At 48.6% G+C, this 16879-nt stretch overlaps 1 non-coding gene across 1 annotated transcript; it reads right to left on the bottom strand.

Annotated features, from left to right (window-relative positions):
• Positions 1-11156: 11156 nt before the first annotated feature.
• TRNAS-CGA (transfer RNA serine (anticodon CGA)) lies at positions 11157-11238 on the bottom strand. Its single transcript has one exon. It is a non-coding gene; the product is annotated as a tRNA-Ser (tRNA).
• Between the last annotated feature and the right edge of the window lie 5641 nt (positions 11239-16879).

Genomic DNA, 16879 nt, shown 5'->3' with positions numbered 1-16879 from the left:
CTCTGCCCCCAGATTCATGTCCCCCATCTCTGCCCCAGATTCATGTCTCCCCCATCTCTGCCCCAGATTCATGTCCCCCATCTCTGCCCCAGATTCATGTCTCCCCATCTCTGCCCCCAGATTCATGTCCCCTCTATCTCTGCCCCCAGATTCATGTCCCCCATCTCTGCCCCCAGATTCATGTCCCCCATCTCTGCCCCCAGATTCATGTCCCCCATCTCTGCCCCCAGTTTCATGTCCCTCCATCTCTGCCCCCAGATTCATGTCCCCCCCATCTCTGCCCCCAGATTCATGTCCCCCATCTCTGCCCCCAGATTCATGTCCCCTCCATCTCTGCCCCCAGATTCATGTCCCCTCCATCTCTGCCCCCAGATTCATGTCCCCCATCTCTGACCCCAGATTCATGTCCCCTCCATCTATGCCCCAGATTCATGTCCCCTCCATCTCTGCCCCAGATTCATGTCCCCCATCTCTGCCCCAGATTCATGTTCCTATCTCTGCCCCCAGATTCATGTCCCCCCATCTCTGCCCCCAGATTCATGTCCCCCATCTCTGCCCCAGTTTCATGTCCCTCCATCTCTGCCCCCAGATTCATGTCCCCCCCATCTCTGCCCCCAGATTCATGTCCCCCATCTCTGCCCCCAGATTCATGTCCCCTCCATCTCTGCCCCCAGATTCATGTCCCCACATCTCTGCCCCCAGATTCATGTCCCCCCTTCTCTGCCCCCAGATTCATGTCCCCCCCATCTCTGCCTCCAGATTCATGTCCTCTCCATCTCTCCCCCCAGATTCATGTCTCCACATCTCTGTCCCCAGATTCATGTCTCCACATCTCTGTCTCCAGATTCATGTCCTCTCCATCTCTGCCCCCAGATTCATGTCTCCACATCTCTGTCCCCAGTGTCATGTCCCCCATCTCTGTCGACAGATTCATGTCCCCCCATCTCTGCCCCCAGTGTCATGCCGTCCCCTTCTTCATCTGCCCTGTTTCATGTTCCACCTCTATGCATACACACATTAAACTTACCTTCTCCGACGACTCCGAGTCCTCGCTCCCCCGCCGCACTCTCTCTCTCTCTCTCGGGCTAGTTCACACGTGAACTGCCCGTGCGGGTTTTGACACCGAGAGAGACGCGGCGAGCCGCGTCTCCCTCTGGTCAAAACCCGCCTGCCGTGACCATCGCGGTCGCGGCTTTCCCCTCCACTGTCGACTCAAATGAATGAGCCGACAAATCTTCCGCCTGAAGATTTAGACGCAATGTGACGTCATCATGTCACATCACGTCTACACAGCAGCGTGTAGTAGCGAGTAGCCGCGTGAGTATTGCACCTCTGCGGCCCGCACAAAAGTCTCAAACTTTGTCTCTTAGAGACAAAGTTTGAGACTTTTGTGCGGGCCGCAGATATGCCTGTAAAGGGCCGCATGTTTGACATGCCTGACTTATAGAGTGAGATTGGTATATCTTGTCGAGGCTCAAATGGTAGCAGCATCAAATCTGAGAAGACCACGGAGAGCTCCAATGAGGGAGATGGCTTCTGTGGATCTGGGTTCAGGTTCCTCAGAGCCTTGAAGAAGGAATTTATTAAATGCTGGTCAGAGAATTTGTTCTGTAATTGTGTATTCAGCATTGTGAACTGCACTGTCAGGGTATTTATCTTGAGACCCTTATTGAAACCCTCTTTAAGTAACATGAATAGAGTTTACTGAAACCACCTGTGCGTCATGTTTGGAGCACCAGGAGTTAAAAATTGACCATATCCTGTTATAAACTTTCACCGTGGATGGCTTTCTGGCACGCAGAGTGTTGACAACCTCCGATTAGAGACCCAGATTGATCAGATCTCCAGGTAAGTCTCCATGGCACACTCTATTCTGGGAAAGATCATGTGCTATCATAAGTCTCTGTAAGTAGCCGCAAGCATGGGAGCAAATCTCAGGACAGCTCTTATTCCTGTCCATTTTGTGGCCTGGGTTAAATAATGAAATCTATGGGTTTTGTGAATGTAGTCTTACAGAAAGAGATCTCCACAAGACTCTACAAACTACCAAAAAGCTGTTTTGTCTCCACAGTTAAAAAAACATTGAAGAAGAATGGTGTTCATGGAAGGACTTCACAAAAGAAGCCACCATGACTCAAAAAACATTGTGGCTTGTCTGATGTTTGCCCAAAATCACCTTGATGTTCCACAATTCTTCTGTAATGTTCTACTGTCTATCGGGTCCGCCGGGGGACTCAAATGATGGAAAGGTGGATTGTTGTTTTAGAGGTTACACACGCACACAGTCAGACTCTAAATCAGATGTGAACTTCCTTAAAGTGACATTGGTTATTGCTACAATTAAGGTTTTGATAAATGGATCATTGTGACCATACAATCATATGGAAGAATCCATTGAATTGTATAAAGGTAAAATCAAGACAATACTTCTGTCCCTCAATCCTCCTTACAGCTGCAACTAAATCATTTATCAAATAGTAACATGAGCATTGGCTGAACTTCGTAATTGAGAAGGGTAGTGGGGGTGGATACAATATTGTTGGGGTGGTTAAAAGAAAATAGAGGAGTTGAGAGGAGAAAAATAAAAGAAAAAAAAAGAAAGAAAAAAGGGAGATGGGGGCAGGAGACCTTCATGCCTTGGGGCTGTAGGTGGATGGGGGATCTTCTTCATCTGTAGAGTTCGTAAACTTGTAAGCAACTAGGAGGATAAGAGGAGGTGGACATAGTGGATCCAGGAGATCCATATCTTTTCAATTTGGCATTAGAGTCTTGGGCAGTCAAAGGTGACACTCCAAGACATTTTGGATGACACACATTGTCCGAACTAAGTGACAGCCACAGAGGCGCACCTTTCAATAAGTAGCTGTCGATAATTTTTACTCACTTGTCCATGCTCCTGTCTTGGTCTCCCTCCGCTGCCTCCTCAAGGAGGCGCTACACTTACATCACAACACTATGTACAGCATCCCAGCATTCTTCAGCGTCAGCTACAGCACATTCTGGAGGTGGCAGCAGAGGATGGCCAGGAATGGAGCATGGACAGGTGAGTAAAAATGATCTACTGAATATGGCTGGATTTTTTAAATCATAAGTAATCTCTTGCTCAGCTCTTCAGTGTGCCTCACTATGTTACTATGAATGTCTATAGAGACTGCATGCTTGATTATATACCTGCCAATGGAGGATGCATTTTACTACATAATATATGACTTTCCTTATCTTACCTTAATCATCAATGGCTGTAGATTGTTTTGTTTCTTAGTATTTTATATATAAAATATATCAGGTGCCTGGGAATTGACTAAACCTAAGGGAAAAATACTCAAGGCTTACAAATTAACATGGGAAATAGCATGAGATACTAGGTTGTACTGTGGGATATTAGAAATAAACAGATTAATGAACTGAAAAATAAAATACGTTTATTATTATATTTAAGATTATTATTTTACATTATAGAGTATTATATTTTAAAGGGAGTCTAGCAGTAGATTCCCTTTTAGAACTAAAACCACATCGGAATAGCCTTAAGAAAGGCAATTCTTCTCCTACCTTTATTATTCTGATCCGCGCTGCTGTTCTGCTGTTATTTAGTTTTTTCGCCGTATGCAAATGAGTCTTCCGATAGCACAGGGGGCGTCCACTGTACTGTTCGAAAACTCTCCAGCAATGCCTCCAGCTTCTTATCCCGACTGCTTCTTCGCCACGTCATCAGCCGCATCTTCAGCCAAAAGAGCCAACTGCGCATGTCCGTCAGCCATTTTCTGAGAGTAGATGGTGAATCCAAAACTGTTGGAAAATTCAATCTGAATCTAGGTCTAACCAAATCAGTTCATTCTTCCCTAGCAGTAACCAAGACATACTTAGAAACAGCTGACAATAAGTGTTATATTGATGTCAGCAGCACGCATCATAAACCCTGGTTATTGAACATACCTTATAGTCAGCTCAACAGAATGTGTTAGGAGTATTTTGGTTCATTGCTTTCTATTTTTCTTACCTGGGGAGTTTTTGGCTGTGCAGTGTCTGGGGTGGCATCCTGGCGCTGCGGGGTTGTCCTGTCGTGGGTATTGGTGCACACCTTCTGACTTGCACGCGCGCACTGATGGTAGGCAGCTTTATCTCCTGGTTGATTAGTCTGTCCTCCCATTTGCACCTGGGAGGAGTGGTCTCTACTCTGTATTTAAACCCATGCCTCCCATGGTTCTGTGCTGAGTGTCGCTTTTACAGAGCTAGGCCTTAGCAGGAGGAGTAGGTGGTGTTCTGGGATAGAGGAAGTTCCGTGGTTGGTTTTTGGGAGGTTTTGGGTGAACAAGTTGGTTTGTGTGTTTTCCCTTCTGTGTTCACCAATCCTACCTCTGTGTGTTATTGACTGTGTGAGTGAATTGCCTTATCCTTTGATTTCTACTCAGTTTCCCTGTGTTTGTTTCCTAGTGTAAGGTTCCTTCCCATATTGGTTTGGGGGAATCCTTTCCCACATTTTTCCTGTGTGCTGCTTGTGTTGTTAGTCAGCGCACACCCTTGTCAGTCCCTGTCAGTAGCAGCTTCACTTGTTCGTTAGGGGTGACCCCCTTTAGTCTCCAGTCCCTAGAGATCTTATAGGGCATTCCTTCTCCCACTTCCCTCTAGGCCTACGGTATCAGTGAGAGAGGAGCTGTCGGGGTCAGGCTTAGCCTAAGAACAGCCGACCCACACCCGTGAGGCAGGGACCGGGTTAGCTAGTGGGAGTAGTGCAGGGCGAGATTTCCTACTGCTATTCCTTAGCCCCGTTGCAGCTACCTGGACTGACATAACAGAATGAATAAAACTGTACGCAGATAAGAAAAAACCCTCAAAGCACAGACCCCCCCAAAAAATTCAAGACCAAAAGCTACCCCAGATCAGTAATCACTGGAACTTACAAAAAAATACAACTGAGCACCCAAGAACCACTCATAGCAGACAACCCTTGAATGAGACAACCTCAAAGAAAACATGAGCCAAGATCCAAGGTGTAACTTTATTACTAGAGATGAGAGAAGTTTTGAAAAATTCGATTCTGCCACTTCGCCGGATTTCACCCAAAAATTTGATTTCACCGAAACGTTAAAAAATAGCAATTTCCTGGCTGCAGAGAGCCTGTATAGTGGTGTAGAACACTGTGCATTGCAGTAACACACATGGGGAGTCTGCTGTGGTAGTCAAACAATACAGTGAGTCAGTATGACACGCACATGACAGGCTTCACTTGTAGAACCATTGAACACTTTACTTATTTGGGGCCAAAACTGACCAAATAACTCAAGTGTGAACTCAGCCTTACATGTCGATGTTAGTGCCAGGTATAAAGAATCATGCAGAGGCTCAAGATCCTACTGTAGCGTGAAAGAGCTCACTCCTTTGAGATCCTTGTCTGCTGAATCCACACAGATGTCTACAGAACCTGTTCTAGTAAATGCTTATACAATTAGAGCCCCCCTGACAGAGTGGAGAGGGTATCATAGTGACATGGTGACATAGTGTTGAGGTAGCAGTAGCATGAGGAGGCCACAGAGTGGCAAGGTGGAGGTAGCAGAAGCCTTAGGAGGTCATACAGTGACCCAGTGGCAGATTGTGGAGGTTGCAGTAGTCTTAGGAGGCCATATAGTAACTCAGTGGCAGTGTGTGGAGGTGGCAGCAGCGTGAGTAGGCCACAGAGTGGCAAGGTGATATTATGTGGAAATATCAACAGCCTCAGGGGGCCATACAGTGCTCAGTGGCAGATTGTAGAGATTGCAGCAGTGTTAGGAGGCCATACAGTGTACCAATGGCAGAGTGTGGAAATAGCAACAGCCTTAGGAGGCCATACAGTGCCCATTAACAGAGTGTGGAGGTGACAGCAGCCTTACAAGTGCAGCAACTCGGCAGAGGGGATCGGAGAGTGTGGACTACAACGACACGGACAGTGCCCCCTGCTAAGCCTGGTGCGCTACTCACACACTCTGAATCATGCACGAGGCTGTGCAGAAAAAGGGGAATCCTGCAGTTCTTGTCTTTCCCCCAGGCACCATTGGATTTAGCCATCAGGAGATCATTGGAGACTTTTGTGAGGGCTGTTTCAGTAGAGTGCAGAGTGCAGAAGCCAGATTGTAAGGGGTCAAGCAGAGAGTTAGCAGAGAGATAGCGGATTAACCGGTTAAGGACCAGGTCTACAAGTACCTTATAGACTAGGCCTCATTTTTCAAAACTAACATGTGTCACTTTATATGGCAATAACTTTGAGATGCTATAACTTACACAAGTGATTTTGAGATTGTTTTTTCATGACACATTGTGCTTCATGTTAGTGGTAAACATTGATCCAAATTTTTGTATTAATTTCTAAAAAATTTGGAAATTGAAAAAAAACGAGTGATTATGAAGATAATCTTGTTTCCCTTAGTCCTAACAGCGGCACAATGTGGGGTATTTCTGCCCCTGTGTGCTGGTAGGACAGGCGGATATTTAATTAGCCAATCAAATGCGTGGCAGGCCCTATAAGAGGGCACAAGAACCTCCCCTCTGCGTGTAAATACAAAAGTACCTCCATTACATTTATATACAGTTTTATACATAAGATATGATTCCTAGGGTGGGAAATCTTGTGCCGCTGTTAGGACTAAGGGAAACAAGATTATCTTCATAATCACTCGTTCCCTGTCGTCCTCAACAGCGGCACAATGTGGGGATATAGCAAGCAGGTCCCCAAGATGGGTGGGACAAACCCATGACCGAACTTAAACTGGTCTGGGCAAAGGCAGTGGAATCTGCCACTTGGTCCTTCAGGCGGTAATGCCGAATGAAGGTGGATTCAGATGCCCAAGAGGCAGCTGCATATATTTGGTCCACAGACAAAGCACTTCTTTCTGCCCGTGAAGTGGACACTGCCCTGGTTGAATGGGCATGAAGGAAAGATGGAGCCGACAGCCCTTGGGCGGTATAGGCGACTCTAATAGTCTCGGTAACCCACCGTGATATTGTAGCTTTGGCGGCTTTGGCGCCCTTGTTTTCCCCGTGTAGCTGACCAACAGGTTTTCAGTCCACCTAAAGGGGCGAGTGCGCTGCAAGTAGATCTGCAGGCATCTAACCACATCCAGCTTGTGCCATCTTTCTTCTTCAGCAGAAGAAGGGAACGGAAAAAAATACTGGAAGGGAAATCAGTTGGTTCCTGTTTACAGCAGATGGCACCTTGGGACGAAACCCAGGGAGGAACCTAAGCTGTACATGGTCAGAAAAAAAGGTGGTATATGGCTCCTCAGCGGACAAAGCTTGTAGTTCACTAACGCGTTTGGCAGGTGTGACTGCCCATAGCAGCGCCATTTTGCCGGTTAGCGACTTGAGGGAGACCTCTTCCAGAGGTTCAAATGGCTGGCCACATAGGGCGTTCAGGACCGGAATAAGGTCCCATTGGTGGACAGGGGTGTTTACCACCGGTCTCAGCCTAGTTGCCCCTTTAATAAAGGTGCTCACTAAAGGATCCTGAGACAAACGCCTCCCCAGATAGGCGGACAGGGCCGCTACGTGTACCTTGAGTGTGGCCGCAGCAAGACCTCTGTCTAGTCCGTCTTGAAGGAAGTCCAGGATCACCTCCGTAGGGGGATCGGTGGAGTCCACTTGATGCTGCAGACACCAGGCATTAAAGATGTTACCTATTCGACGGTAGCTGTTAGTCGAATCTGCTCTGGCGCTGGATAGGGTCTTCAAGACGGCTTGTGACAGTCCTCTATTTCTCAATAGGGACTGGTCAACCTCCAGGCTGTCAGGTTGAGTCTCCTCAGATCCTGGCATCTCAGCTCTCCTTGGGTTGCCAGGTCTGGGAGTGGGGGAAGCCTCCAATATATGCCCTGACTCATTTGTATGAGCTGAGCAAACCAAGCCCTTTTTGGCCAGAACGGGATTATGGCTATTCCCGAGGCTTGGTCCTGTCTTATTTTTATCAATACCTTCGGTATGATTGGAATTGGAGGGAATATGTAAAACAGCCTGAACCTCCATGGGATGGACAGGGCATCCACCGCCAAGGGATTGTCCTCCTGGTACAGAGAGCAGAAGGTCCCCACCTTGGCGTTGAGTCGGGTAGCCATAAGATCGACCTCCGGGAGACCCCATCTCTGGACGATCTGTTGAAATACGTCTGGATTGAGAGACCATTCTCCTGATACGGTAATACCCTGACTCAGCTGATCCGCTACCATGTTCAGGGAGCCCTTTATGTGAACAGCGGATAACTGGACCAGATTCTTCTCCGCCTAGGCAAATATGAGATTCGTCTCTCTCAGCAAGGTTGGTGACCTGGTGCCCCCTTGTTTGTTTATATAGACTACCACCGTCATATTGTCTGACCGGTTTTTGACAGACTTGCTTTTCAATTCTGGGGCAAAGTGTACTAGGGCCAGGTACACTGCTCTGAGTTCCTTGAGATTGGATGACCCCAGCTCCGGACATCTCCATCGTCCTTGTACAGTTTTGTCTTGACAATGGGCTCCCCATCCCCACTGGGATGCATCTGTTGTCAACAGGGTCCACACTGTCGGGACCGTGGACCTTCCGTCTTTCAGGTGTATCCACCATCTGAGGGAAAGACGGGTAGCGGGAGAAAGGCAGATCTTCTTGTGCAATCCCCGTGGAGACCTGTTCCAGGTTCTCAACACTTCCATCTGCAGGGGACGCAAATGCCATAAAGTCCAAGGCACCGCCCTGGCCGAGGATGACATCAGGCCCAGGACTCTCATGGCGGTCCGGATGGTTACCTGCCGAGTGCGCAATAGGAATCGTGCACTGGCTTGGATTCTTTCCTTCCTTGGACTGGAGAGGAAGATCTGCATCGCTTCTGAATCCACTATAAATCCGAGGAATTTTCTTCAGGTGGATGGAACGATTTCGGACTTCTCCCAATTGATAATCCTAACTCCTGTAGGAAGTTGATGGCAAGGTTGAGCTGCTGGAGGAGAGCAGCAGGAGACTGAGCTTTCAGTAGCCAGTCGTCTAGATAAGGGACGATGAAAAGACCCTGAAGTCTGAGGGCCGCGGCGACCGGAGAAATCACCTTGGTGAATACCAGTGGGGCGGATGTGATGCCAAATGGCAGAGCTGTGAATTGATAGTGCTCCCTGTGGCCGGCCATAGCGACGGCAATCCTGAGGAACTTCCTGTGGAAATGAGCAATGGGGACATGTAGATAGGCGTCCTTCAAATCGAGGGTAACCATCACCTCTCCTGGCTGAAGAAACACAGCCACGGAATCCACGGTTTCCATTCGAAATGACCTCTTCCTGATAAACCGATTGAGGTACCTCAGATCTATTATCATCCTCCAGCCCCCGGTGAACTTGGGGACCAGAAAGACGGGGTAGTAGACTCCCAGACCGAGGTCTGAGGCTGGTACCTTCTCCAGGGCGCCCTTGGTAACATATTCGGCAACCAAGGCTTCTAGACTGGCCTGTTGAGAAGGTGGAAGAGTTTGGGTGGAAACGAACCGATCTGGAGGTGGAAGATGAAAGTCGATGTGATACCCGTGTTGTATGATCTTCAACACCCATGGGTCTTGGATATGGGTGAACCATGCTCTGGAAAAGGAGGAAAGACGTCCTCCCACAGGAAGGGGGGCCACAGGGAGCTGCCCCACGTCAAAACTCAGGCTTCCTCTTGGTGTCCTCCTTGGAAGCGCCACGACCAGCTCCCCTAGGGCGATATCTAAAACGCCGTTGTTGGGAAGGGCGTCTATAATTAGAGGAAGAACCTCTGCCTCTAGGGGGAGCACGTCTGCCCCTGGATGCTTGAGGTAGGGACCTTCCCCTACCTTCAGCTAATCCCTCCATAATGGCGTCTAAGCTTTGGCCAGACACCCTTCCCGGCTCAAAGGGGAGAGCACAGAGTTCTGCTTTAGACGCAAAATCTGCCCGCCAAGGCTTTAGCCAAAGGGGTCTACGGGCCGCAGTAGACAACGCCATAGATTTGGCGGAGATTTTAAATTGATGGCAGGAGGATTCCGCCAAATAATCTGCAGCCCTATGAACTCTTTTCATAGAGGCCAGAATCTCATCTCTGTCTACGCCCAAGTCTATATCCCGCTCCAAGGCGGCTAAGCGGTTGCGGAAAAAGTCACCAACCATAGAGGAGGCTATGGCCACAGAGGCTTGTGCGGAGGAAGCTGAGTAGACCTTCTTCAGAACGGAGTCCGCCCTACGATCCAGAGGGTCCTGAAGATTTGAACCATCTTCCAAGGGCACCAGGGTTCTGCGGGACAGCTTTGCTACGGCCAAATCCACCTTCGGGGGAGGCCCCCAGGAATCCCACTTGAAGATCCTGGAAAGCGAATGTCCTTTCTCTGGCTGTTTCCACTGCTGCACCATAAGGTCGGTCAGCGTGGCGTCCGCATGGAAGGCAATATGTCCCCCAGAGGCAGACGTGGAGGCTTCCCCGTCAACATCTCGGCCCACTGTAGACCGGATGGACTTCAGCAGCCTGCCCGTTTGTTCATAATGGAACGCAGTTCTGCTGGAATAACTGAGTCGTCCTCGGAGGAATCATCCTCTGCCACCCGCAGGTGTTACAAGGGGGGGGGGAAGAGACGAGGAACGGAGCTCAGAGCATGGTCTCCTGGTGAGCTGAGACAAGGTGCAATGGATCCCTTTGAGGGAATCATCCTGCAAAACAAAAAGGAGAGTACAAGCAAGGGAAAAACTATTTACCCAAGCGATGCCCAAACTCACCATCTCCTTGACCCATGCCATCATATCTCTGGGAGAGGGCTCCACAGGTGGAGGACCTCTGCACCCGCGACAACGGGCCCACTCATAGCCTGAAAATAGGCACGTTATAGGACCAGTAGTACCCCGCAGGGCACAACCTTTCAAGCCGCTACCTACCATCAGGGAGCGGTGTGTCGCAATCGAAGCAGGAAAGATGTTTCCTCTTGGAAGAGGTTTTCCTCCTACCATCCCCAGGAGGGGTAGTAGAGGATGACATATCCTACAGAGAGAGATAATAGACCATGCAACACTGTCACCATGACATCATACCAGCTTTTAAAAAAAGGGTAAATCTTACCAGGTCCTGTAGACCGGACAGAGAGGTGACTTGGCGCCCAACGTGCGACTCGAACCCACGACCTTGAGATTAAGAGTCTCATGCTCTACCGACTGAGCTAGCCGGGCTGGCGCTGTGAACAGGATCTGAACCTGTGCGGGGAGACCCCATTGGATTTCGAGTCCAAAACCTTAACCACTCGGCCATCACAGCCGGTTCCCAATAAAGTTTGCAAACTGGAAAAGAGTTCAAGATCAATGAACACCACAATCGCACGCCTTCAGCAGATACTGCAGGAAGGTCTCTGACACCAGGCCAGACAGCCTCTTAATTCTGGCCGGCTGGAAGTGGGCGGAGCCACAATCAAAGCAGGTGAGGCAACCTGCCCAGACAACTAACCCTGTAATCAGGGGTCTGCAAAGATATACATTCCCCCCCACCAAGAGGCCCTTAACACGGGCACTTACCCCCACATCTCCCCGTCTTTTCCGGCCTTTAATAAGGCCTGAATCTTCCCTGAGTGAGCGGCCACCAGCGCCAGGCCGTTGCCATGGTGCTATGATACTTCCGGCGAAACCGGAAGTGCGCGCTTACAGCGGCCGGCGGGGAACAGGATACACAACAGTGTGGTTCCACCCGCCGGCAGTCCGCGCGGCCACCAGAGGTGGCATGCGGAGTCCCCGGACTCTCACCAAAATGTCAGGTAAGTCACAAGGAGCAGGGGAAGCGGAGGAGAGGGGGGGCAGGGGGGATAGAGGGGGGTAGCCACACATGGCTAACAAGCACCTTCTCCCCGCAGGGCACAGAAGGTGACAAGAAGAAAACAACCGCTCAGGAGGTGAGTGATCCTGCTGAGCTTCTCTAAGAGGACACAAGTCCTCCCACCTGTCCTCTGTCCACACAGGACAGAAAAAAACACGCAGAGGGGAGGTTCTTGTGCCCTCTTATAGGGCCTGCCACGCATTTGATTGGCTAATTAAATATCCGCCTGTCCTACCAGCACACAGGGGCAGAAATACCCCACATTGTGCCGCTGTTGAGGACGACAGGGAAAAGCAATTTTCAAAATGTGAAATACTCTGCTCTTCAGGCAAATAGTCATACCTCCCAAATACATGAATAAATAGTATCTACCATATCTCTGCTTTATATTAGCATCATCTTTTAATCGTCCTTTAATTTATTTTGGATGTTAGAAGGCTTAGAAGTGTAACAGCGATTTTCCAGATTTACAAGAAAATTTCCCAAACTCATTTTTAGGGACGACTTCAGTTCTGAAGAGGATTATAAAGGCCTATATAATAGAAACACCCCCATAAGTCAACACTTTTTTAAAACTGCACCCCTCAAATAATTCAAAACAGCATTTGAGAAGTTTGTTAACCCTTTAAGCATTTCACAGCAATTAAAGGGGTTGTCCCATAACAAACATCCTATTTATACTGCTTGTTAATGTGGATTTAAGGTTTTTCCTAAATACACTGCTTCAGCAAAACTACTTTCTTTGTCCACTTAATTTATTCATTTCATTGTTGACATTGGGTTTCTGTGGCCCTTGGGATTATCTGCTCATTTCCCAAGTGATGTAGCTGCCTGCTCTCAGGGGGGAGGGAGGAGGGGCTAAGTGCACGGGAGCGAGCCTGTGCCTGTAGCTGTTCCTGTGTCTGCACCACACATGTGACCTAGCTTCCTGCTTTCAGATAAAGGAGGGGGAAAATGAGTGCTGCTTTCTTATATAAAACAGTCTAAATCCTAGTGGGCTAAAGGACCTGGTCCCTCTGCTCACTAGGATTTAGCTTTCTTATATAGAGCAGGCTAAAAGCTAGTGGGCAGAAGGACCTGGTCCCTTAGCCCACTAGGATTTAGCCGACTCTATATAGAACAAGCTAAATCCAAGTGTTATAGGACCTTTGATAACATCACAGGCACTTCAGTCGTCCCATATGATCACGCTATGTGGTGGGTGGAGCTACATGCTAATTTGGAGGTGGGGCTAAACTGGAGGTAGTCAGACAGTATGGCTTTGCATATGAAACCCCGTCCACCAATTGACATCGAAAACCAGGAAGAAAAAAGTCTTTGCAGCAGCGAAGACTGGTGAGCAAGGGACATGGGAATACCCCTTTAAAAGAATATGGAGATGAAATTTAGACGTTTCATATTTATCCAATAATATATTCGTTTTTGACTAAAATTAACACATTCACAAATTGTTAAAGGATAAAATGCATTTCACAGTTTGTTATGCAATTTCTCCCAAGCAAAGAAATACCCCACATGTAGGTGTAAACTGATGTTTGGGCAGACGGTAGCGCGCGGAAGGAAAGGAGCGACACTGGGGGTATGAAAAGCAGAATTTGCTGCAATTTTCAGGCGCCATGTCTCATTTGCAAAGCCCCTAGAGTACCAAAACAATGAAACTCCCCAAAAAGTGACCCCCTTTTGGAAACTACACCCCTCATAGAATTTATCAGGGTGTGTAAAGAGCATTAATATGCCAAGGGGGTTGCACATCGGATAGTGACAAGTGAATACAAAGCTGTGCAGGGTACATGGGGTACACAAATTCCCTACTATGTCCCCAATAGCTCCTATGATTGGGGAGGGTCACTCTGGGGTCACTCTTAGTTTATTTTCCCTTATAAGCTGTAAATATGGGGGTGTTCCCTGATATACACTCGCACAGCTTATATATTCGCTTCCTGCCACAGCCAGTTGTGTTCTAATGATTTGGCGATTTTTGGGGATTTTGTCTTCACATTGTGCAAGCTATATTTTCTTTATTTTTCTGGTGATGTGGCCATATAAGGGCTTGTTGTCCGTGGGATGAGATGCATTTTGTAATGACACCATTTTTGGGTGCCTACAACTTATTGAATACATTTTATTAACTTTTTTTTACTCCATTTAAAAAAATAAATAAGTAAATCAATTCTGGCATTGCGTTTTAAATTTTTCATCATGCAGCGTACAGTATAAGTAACATGTGCCCATTATTCTGCAGGTCGGTACGGTTACGGCGATACCTCATTTATATAATTTTTTTATGCGATATTAATTCTGCAGAACAAAAACACATTTGGGGACATAAATCAATGTTTTTGCATCGCCATTTTCTGAGAGGCGTAACATTTATATTTTTTCAGTTGACAGTGTTGGTTGAGGGTAGAGATGAGCGAACAGTGTTCTATCGAACACATGTTCGATCGGATATCAGGGTGTTCGCCATGTTCGAATCGAATCGAACACCACGTGGTAAAGTGCGCCAAAATTCGATTCCCCTCCCACCTTCCCTGGCGCCTTTTTTGCACCAATAACAGCGCAGGGGAGGTGGGACAGGAACTACGACACTGGGGGCATTGAAAAAAATTGGAAAAAGTCATTGGCTGCCGAAATCAGGTGACCTCCATTTTAGACGAATAGTGGATTTCAAATCCGGGTCATATGAGAATGTGAACTTTGTGACTATGAGACAGGGATAGCTGTACAGGCAGGGATAGCTAGGGATAACCTTTATTTAGGGGGGAATGTTATTAAAAATAACTTTTTGGGGCTCTATCGGGTGTGTAATTGTGATTTTTGTGAGATAAACTTTTTCCCATAGGGATGCATTGGCCAGCGCTGATTGGCCGAATTCCGTACTCTGGCCAATCAGTGCTGGCCAATGCATTCTATTAGCTTGATGAAGCAGAGTGTGCACAAGGGTTCAAGCGCACCCTCGGCTCTGATGTAGCAGAGCCGAGGGTGCACAAGGGTTCAAGCGCACCCTCGGCTCTCCTACATCAGAGCCGAGGGTGCGCTTGAACCCTTGTGCAGCCTCGGCTCTGCTACATCAGAGCCGAGGGTGCGCTTGAACCCTTGTGCACACTCTGCTTCATCAAGCTAATAGAATGCATTGGCCAGCGCTGATTGGCCAATGTATTCTATTAGCCTGATGAAGTAGAGCTGAATGTGTGTGCTAAGCACACACATTCAGCTCTACTTCATCGGGCTAATAGAATGCATTGGCCAGCGCTGATTGGCCAGAGTACGGAACTCGACCAATCAGCGCTGGCTCTGCTGGAGGAGGCGGAGTCTAAGATCGCTCCACACCAGTCTCCATTCAGGTCCGACCTTAGACTCCGCCTCCTCCGGCAGAGCCAGCGCTGATTGGCCGAAGGCTGGCCAATGCATTCCTATGCGAATGCAGAGACTTAGCAGTGCTGAGTCAGTTTTGCTCAACTACACATCTGATGCACACTCGGCACTGCTACATCAGATGTAGCAATCTGATGTAGCAGAGCCGAGGGTGCACTAGAACCCCTGTGCAAACTCAGTTCACGCTAATAGAATGCATTGGCCAGCGCTGATTGGCCAATGCATTCTATTAGCCCGATGAAGTAGAGCTGAATGTGTGTGCTAAGCACACACATTCAGCACTGCTTCATCACGCCAATACAATGCATTAGCCAGTGCTGATTGGCCAGAGTACGGAATTCGGCCAATCAGCGCTGGCTCTGCTGGAGGAGGCGGAGTCTAAGGTCGGACCTGAATGGAGACTGGTGTGGAGCGATCTTAGACTCCGCCTCCTCCAGCAGAGCCAGCGCTGATTGGTCGAGTTCCGTACTCTGGCCAATCAGCGCTGGCCAATGCATTCTATTAGCCCGATGAAGTAGAGCTGAATGTGTGTGCTTAGCACACACATTCAGCTCTACTTCATCAGGCTAATAGAATACATTGGCCAATCAGCGCTGGCCAATGCATTCTATTAGCTTGATGAAGCAGAGTGTGCACAAGGGTTCAAGCGCACCCTCGGCTCTGATGTAGCAGAGCTGAGGGTGCACAAGGGTTCAAGTGCACCCTCGGCTCTCCTACATCAGAGCCGAGGGTGCGCTTGAACCCTTGTGCACACTCTGCTTCATCAAGCTAATAGAATGCATTGGCCAGCACTGATTGGCCAGAGTACGGAATTCGGCCAATCAGCGCTGGCCAATGCATTCTATTAGCCCGATGAAGTAGAGCTGAATGTGTGTGCTAAGCACACACATTCAGCACTGCTTCATCACGCCAATACAATGCATTAGCCAGTGCTGATTGGCCAGAGTACGGAATTCGGCCAATCAGCGCTGGCTCTGCTGGAGGAGGCGGAGTCTAAGATCGCTCCACACCAGTCTCCATTCAGGTCCAACCTTAGACTCCGCCTCCTCCAGCAGAGCCAGCGCTGATTGGCCGAATTCCGTACTCTGGCCAATCAGCACTGGCTAATGCATTGTATTGGCGTGATGAAGCAGTGCTGAATGAGTGTGCTTAGCACACACATTCAGCTCTACTTCATCGGGCTAATAGAATGCATTGGCCAATCAGCGCTGGCCAATGCATTCTATTAGCGTGAACTGAGTTTGCACAGGGGTTCTAGTGCACCCTCGGCTCTGCTACATCAGATTGCTACATCTGATGTAGCAGTGCCGAGTGTGCATCAGATGTGTAGTTGAGCAAAACTGACTCAGCACTGCTAAGTCTGCATTCGCATAGGAATGCATTGGCCAGCCTTCGGCCAATCAGCGCTGGCTCTGCCGGAGGAGGCGGAGTCTAAGGTCGGACCTGAATGGAGACTGGTGTGGAGCGATCTTAGACTCCGCCTCCTCCAGCAGAGCCAGCGCTGATTGGCCGAATTCCGTACTCTGGCCAATCAGCACTGGCTAATGCATTGTATTGGCGTGATGAAGCAGTGCTGAATGTGTGTGCTTAGCACACACATTCAGCTCTACTTCATCGGGCTAATAGAATGCATTGGCCAGCGCTGATTGGCCAGAGTACGGAATTCGGCCAATCAGCGCTGGCTCTGCTGGAGGAGGCGGAGTCTAAGATCGCTCCA

The sequence above is a fragment of the Leptodactylus fuscus genome, chromosome 6 (genome assembly GCF_031893055.1).
Source record: "Leptodactylus fuscus isolate aLepFus1 chromosome 6, aLepFus1.hap2, whole genome shotgun sequence".
Taxonomy (NCBI): Eukaryota; Metazoa; Chordata; class Amphibia; order Anura; family Leptodactylidae; genus Leptodactylus; species Leptodactylus fuscus.
This window is presented reverse-complemented; position numbering and strand designations above follow the sequence as displayed.